Source organism: Diplotaxodon limnothrissa, linkage group LG11 (assembly GCF_057381915.1).
Source record: "Diplotaxodon limnothrissa isolate DT_005_m linkage group LG11, D_limnothrissa_male_GT1.1, whole genome shotgun sequence".
Taxonomy (NCBI): domain Eukaryota; kingdom Metazoa; phylum Chordata; class Actinopteri; order Cichliformes; family Cichlidae; genus Diplotaxodon; species Diplotaxodon limnothrissa.
The window spans coordinates 34110037-34116036 of record NC_140606.1 but is presented as its reverse complement, the minus strand read 5'-3'; positions in this window follow the sequence as shown (position 1 = coordinate 34116036).

Below are 6000 nucleotides of genomic sequence, written 5' to 3'. Positions count from 1 at the left end.
TTCCTCACTGCCACTTCCCTTGGGCAGCTTGTATCAGTTCTTCCAATTGTTCTTTCTGTTTTACTGGAATATTGGCTGTAAAAACTGTCTCCATTGTGGTCCATTGACATGAATTGCTGAGTCTGTATAGATGTTTTACTCTTTTTCCTTCTGAAAGTTGTAGAGCTTTGGTGAGAGCCACGATTTCTGCCATCTGAGCTAAGGCAGGTTGTGTGATGTTTCCTTGTACCGATGTTCCACATCTCTCCATAGCAAATTTCCTCCCCTGTATGAATATCTGTCTGTATAGAAGGTGAGATACGGATGCTCCAGTGGCTCAGTTCGTAGATCGGATGTCCCTAATTGCTTCCTTTTGCAGTCTTGTTGTTGATGTTCCATTGATGTCATTCCCTCAGCCATGCTGATCACTTGCGTGCTAGGTGATATGCGGCTGTATAAGTCCCTGTCAGTACTCTTGCTGCAGCATTTTGGATTAACTGAAGACTTTTTAGGGAGTTTTTAGGACTTCCTAATAATAATGAATTACAGTAGTCCAGCCTGGAAGTAATAAATGCATAAACTAGTTTTTCAGCATCACTCTGAGACAGGATATTTCTAATTTTAGAGATGTTGCGCAAATGGAAGAAAGCAGTCTTACATATTTGTTTAATATGTGCGTTGAAGGACATGTCTTGGTAAAAAATGACTCCAAGGTTCCTCACAGCGTTACTGGAGGCCAAGTGTGATGGCATGCCACACATGGTAAGCTCCACACCTCACCACCCATTGATTCACTTTAGTTTAATTTACAGTCACTACTTTAAAATATTCTACTTATTGTTCCATATTGTTTCTTTACACAACCCTGGTTCAGCAATGGAAGCGGCTCGGTTAGCTGATGTTTTTGTTGCTGCCAGAAAGAGGGGCCAAGCATGGAGCCATAATGCATGGAAGGCATCGAGGGACACCCGGAAGATACCTCAACAAAACCATCTGGATTCAGCAAATACAAGCACCAGTAAGACCCCTCAGTCTACCACTAGACCACCAAAGGCCTCCGGTAAGAAGCTCATTTGTTATCTTTGTGGATTTGAGGGCCATACAAAACCTATGTTCCCAAGAAATTCTGTTAAAATGGTGCAAATGTGCTTTGCCCCCCGTTCTAATGCTGATCATGAGTAGGAGAGTGACAAATCCATCAAAATGAGTCAGATTGAAGTGAATGGGGTTCTACTCAATGCCCTTCTTAACTCTGGCAGTTCTCGGTCTCTTATTCACTCAGATTTTGCCCCACCTAATATTGTTCGCACCAGTGATACAATTTCAATCTGTTGTGTCCATGGAGATGAGAAAAGATATCCGACAGCTGACATCTACATTAAAGTTCAGGACCAGATGTGTCTGCTGAATGTGGGTGTTGTGAACAGTTTGCCTTACTCTGCTGTGTTAGGGAGTGACCTTCCTGTGCTTTTTGATTTGTTGGAGTCTGAGCAGACTGAGGAGTGCAATGTAGCCGTTACCAGAGCTCAGGCTAAGCAAGTCAGTACCCACTCTGAGACCCTGAGTGCCCTTCCTTTTTTTAATGAGGAGTTTGAGATAACTGTAGTGAAGCCACGGAAGACCCGCAGACAAAGAAGGCAGGAGAAATTCAAATTTTCACCTGTGGATACACTAACAGACGCTGAGCCAACACAGTCACCCCTAGGGTTTAATATTCCAACTGAAATCGCTGAACTCCAAAAATCTGATCAATCTTTAATATCTCTTTTCCGGAAGGCCAAAGAAAAGGAACCTGGAGTGGAGCAGGTTCTTAACAGTGAGTACATCTTGCAAAATGACATTCTCTATTGTCAGCAGGGGTCGGTGCTGCAGCTGGTGGTTCCCCAGAAGGTTAGAAACGCCATTCTCACCTTAGGGCATTCTATTCCGTGGGCTGGCCACCTTGGTAAACACAAGACCACAGCTCGCATCAAACATCATTTCTACTGGCCCGGTCTTAGCAAAGATGTGGCTCAGTTTTGTAAAAGTTGCCCACAGTGTCAGATAACATCTGCTAAAATCCCCCATAGAGCTCCACTCCAACCTCTCCCTGTCATCGGCACTCCTTTTGAGCATCTTGGAATGGATATTGTAGGGCCTGTTGGGAGGAGCAAAGCAGGAAATCGTTACATGCTTGTTGTAACAGATTATGCCACAAAATATCCTGAGGTGTTCCCTTTAAAATCTATAAAGGCCAAGCCCATTGCATTTTGTTTAGTGCAGTTCTTTGCAAGAGTTGGGTTTCCACGAGAAATACTAACTGATCAAGGCACTAACTTCATGTCTACTTTGTTAAAGCAAGTTTATCAGTTGTTGGGTATCCGGAGTCTGAGAACTTCACCATACCACCCTCAAACTGATGGGCTGACAGAACGGTTTAACCAGACATTGAAACAGATGCTCAGGAAGTTTGTCAACGACAGTGGTAACGATTGGGATCAATGGCTGCCATATCTACTCTTTGCTTATAGAGAAGTCCCCCAAGCCTCCACAGGTTTTTCCCCTTTTGAGCTGTTGTATGGTTATGAGGTTCGTGGCCCTCCAACTCTGTTAAAGGAGATCTGGGAGGGAGACAAGGCGGAGGAGGGACCCAAGAACATTTTGTCTTATGTCATTCAGATGAGAGAACGGTTGGAGAAAATGAGTGAACTTGCTCAATCACATATGGTGGAGGCCCAGCAGCAGCAGAAGTCTTGGTATGATAAATCTGCTAGTCAGCGTGCGTTTGAGCCAGGACAAAAGGTGCTCGTGCTCCTCCCCAGTGACAACAACAAATTGTTGGCAAAGTGGCAGGGGCCATTTGAAGTCATGAGGAAGCTGGGACCCACCACATATGAGGTGTCCACCCCAGGGCAGTTGCGCTCCAGCAAGGTCTTGCATATAAACCTTCTGAAGGAGTGGGTGGAGCGTATTGAACACAAGGCAGATGCAATGCTCCTACGGCGAGTGCCTGAAGAAGATGAAGCAGATGAGCAATATCTACCACCTGCTGGCTCTCTGGATTATGATCTCAGCCATCTCCCAGAGGACAAGCAGCAGCATGTGAGAGAAATGTGTAAATCAGCAGTCTTTCAAGAGAATCCGGGGAGAACTGACATTGTCGAACATGATATTGTGGTACGAGAAGGTGCCTCTGTGAGACGATTAAGTTACAGGATCCCGGAATGTCTGTTGCCTTCATTGAAGAAGGAAATTGATTTGATGTTATCCCTAGGGATCATCAAAAGATCTAAGAGTGAATGGTGCAACCCTGTGGTCTTGGTACCCAAAAAGGATGAGAGTATGAGGTTCTGCATTGATTTCAGGTACCTGAACTCCATATCCATGTTTGACTCCTACCCGACACCAAGAATTGATGATCTACTTGAACGTCTGGGAAAAGCAAGGTACCTGACCACAATAGATCTGTGTAAGGGTTACTGGCAGGTCCCACTCACTCAACGGTCCAGAGAGTTCACAGCATTCAGAACACCATGGGGGCTTTTCCAATTTACAGTCTTGCCATTTGGACTACATGGAGCTCCAGCAACTTTCCAACGGCTAATGGATCAGGTATTACATGACTGCGCTGACTTTGCTGCTGCTTACTTGGATGATATTGTTATCCACACAACACCTGGGAGGAGCATGTGGAACACCTGCGAACTGTTCTGGACCACCTGCACTCAGCTGGGTTACGGTGAATCCGTCAAAGTGTGTTTTCGCCGCTGCTGAGACAGAATACCTGGGGCATGTCATCGGCAAGGGGGTTATCAGGCCACAGGTCAGCAAAATCGAGGCCATGGAATCAGCCCCCCTGCCCCAAACAAGGAAGCAGCTGAGATCCTTTTTGGGCATGGCAGGTTTCTACCGTCGTTTCATCCCTCAGTTCTCCAACAGGGCAGCTCTGCTCACAGACCTGACGGGATCACGTTCCCCCAATCACATCCAGTGGACAGAGGAGGCAGTGGCAGCATTTCATGACATACAACAGTCACTAAGTAAGCAACCGGTTTTGTACAGTCCCAACTTTGATGAACCGTTCATATTACAGACTGATGCTTCAGATCGGGGCCTGGGAGCTGTCCTCTTTCAGGAAACCATGGAAGGCCGCCATCCAGTGGCTTACATCAGCCGGAAACTGTTTCCACGGGAAGTTCGGTATTCCACAGTAGAGAAGGAGACCTTAGCAATCAAGTGGGCCCTGGACTCCTTCCGCTACTATCTACTGGGAAGAGACTTCACCTTGGAAACTGATCACAAAGCACTCCAGTGGCTTGAGCAGATGAAGGACACAAATGGGCGAATTACCCGCTGGTACCTGGCCTTACAGCCATTCCGATTCACTGTCCACCACGTACCAGGCAAGGAGAACCTTACTGCTGACTAGCTCTCTCGCTGTTCCAGCGAGAGCTCTGAAGAGGGGAGGTATGAGATGGCATGCCACACATGGTAAGCTCCACACCTCACCACCCGTTGATTCACTTTAGTTTAATTTACAGTCACTACTTTGAAATATTCTACTTATTGTTCAATATTGTTTCTTTATTAAATGTATTTATTTTTCCATCACACCTTCCAATGTTTATATGGCGTGCACACATATTAACCTTGCAATGTCAAAGTTCTGTTTTATGTTATGTTAATACATCTTTGTTTAAGTTACCTGGGGGTTGGCTTCTCCTCTTGTCTGGCAAAAGGTGTGGCAAAGGGCTGGGAGACCTGAAGTACCACTGACAGCTTAATTGGATTGCACCACATGCTTCATTGCCTGGGGGGTGTTTCATGTTTGTTTAATTGTTTTGTATTAGTTGGTTATACGGCAGCCATCTTGTTTTCCCCCATGTGTGTCATTTGGTTTAGCTAAACCAGTATTTAAGTTCCCCTGTGTGTCATTTCAGCAGGTCAGTTTTTCATAGGTTTTGTTTGAGGTTTTGTTAATTATTATCTTGAGTTTAGTCTATTGAGTTGACCTCTTTTATTGGTCTGCCTGTTTAGGTTTTGGCTTTGTTAAATCTATTTTCATATTTTTGGGTCAATAAAACCCCCCTTGTTTTTTTTTAAATTAAAACCACCTGTGTCCTTTATGCTTTACTGCTTGGTCCCTGACACCAAGGTAATGCCATCCAGAGTAAGAATCTGCTTAGATACCATATTTCTAAGATTTTCAGGACCGAGTACAATAACCTCAGTTTTATCTGAATTAAAAAGCAGAAAGTTTGCAGCCATCCAGTGTCTTATTCTGCTTTAAAAGATATAATTGATCATCTCAAAATCTCTGGTTCCCTACACGATATTCTTCCTTGTCGTTTCGTTAAGGAAGCTTTACATATTATTTGTCCTTGTATCTTATTTCTGCTGAATGCATCATTGTCATCAGGTTGTGTACCGTCTGTCTTTAAGCATGCTGTTGTGCAACCTATTATGAAAAAAAAATCTTGACCCTAATGGTCTCACTAACTACAGGCCCATCTCCAAACTCCCTTTTAATTCCAAAATATTTTGGAAAAGGTAGTTCTAAAACAACTTCAAGCCTTTTTAGATGCAAATGGTATTAATGAAAAGTTTCAGTCTAGTTTTAAACCTCGCCACAGCACAGAGACAGCCTTACTTAGAGTTTTTAATGATCTTCTCTTAACTGTTGACTTTGGCTATTACTATGGTTACTTTGGCTATGACTTTGGCTTTGGTTTTAGTTTTACTTGACTTGACTGCTGTTTTTGACACGGTTAACCACAACATTCTTCTATCAAGATTGGAACATGTTGTTGGTCTCAAAGGTACGGTTTTAACTTGGTTTAAATCCTACCTCTCAGAGAGGTCGTTCTCTGTTGCTATGGGGCAACACTCCTCGGCTTCAGTGGGCTGGTTTAAATTGTGCAAATGTACTGTTTATAAGGTTGGAGAAACCTGCAGTCCGCTGGGACTGAAGAAGTCACTTGGATGAGTGGTTAAACGTTTCTCCCATTGAAAATCCTACATGCACATGAACAGAATCAACTT